Below are 358 nucleotides of genomic sequence, written 5' to 3'. Positions count from 1 at the left end.
GTTTCTTCATAATTGCTTAGAGTGTTAGAAAAGGAAAGAACAGATATTCTTGGTTGAGGCTACGCCGAAAGAAACGTTTTCTTTGTCGGTAGGAAGGGAGTCAAACCATAGAATAAAGTTCTTTGGGTTCAAGTGAATGTCTAAGTGTTGTAATTGGATGATGTGCATGTAATTACATTGATTCAATTATAGTGAAGGAAATCTCCCAAGTCAGTCGAGAGGCCTGGATGTAGTTTGCAGAGGACAGCAACCAGGATAAAAATTCGCGTTGCAGGATTTTTCTCTCTCTCTCTCTCTCTCTTTACTATTTTCAATCGATTATTTGGTATAGTGGATTCAATTGATACATTCTGTTCTT

This window comes from Lupinus angustifolius, chromosome LG19 (genome assembly GCF_001865875.1).
Source record: "Lupinus angustifolius cultivar Tanjil chromosome LG19, LupAngTanjil_v1.0, whole genome shotgun sequence".
Taxonomy (NCBI): domain Eukaryota; kingdom Viridiplantae; phylum Streptophyta; class Magnoliopsida; order Fabales; family Fabaceae; genus Lupinus; species Lupinus angustifolius.
This window is presented reverse-complemented; position numbering follows the sequence as displayed.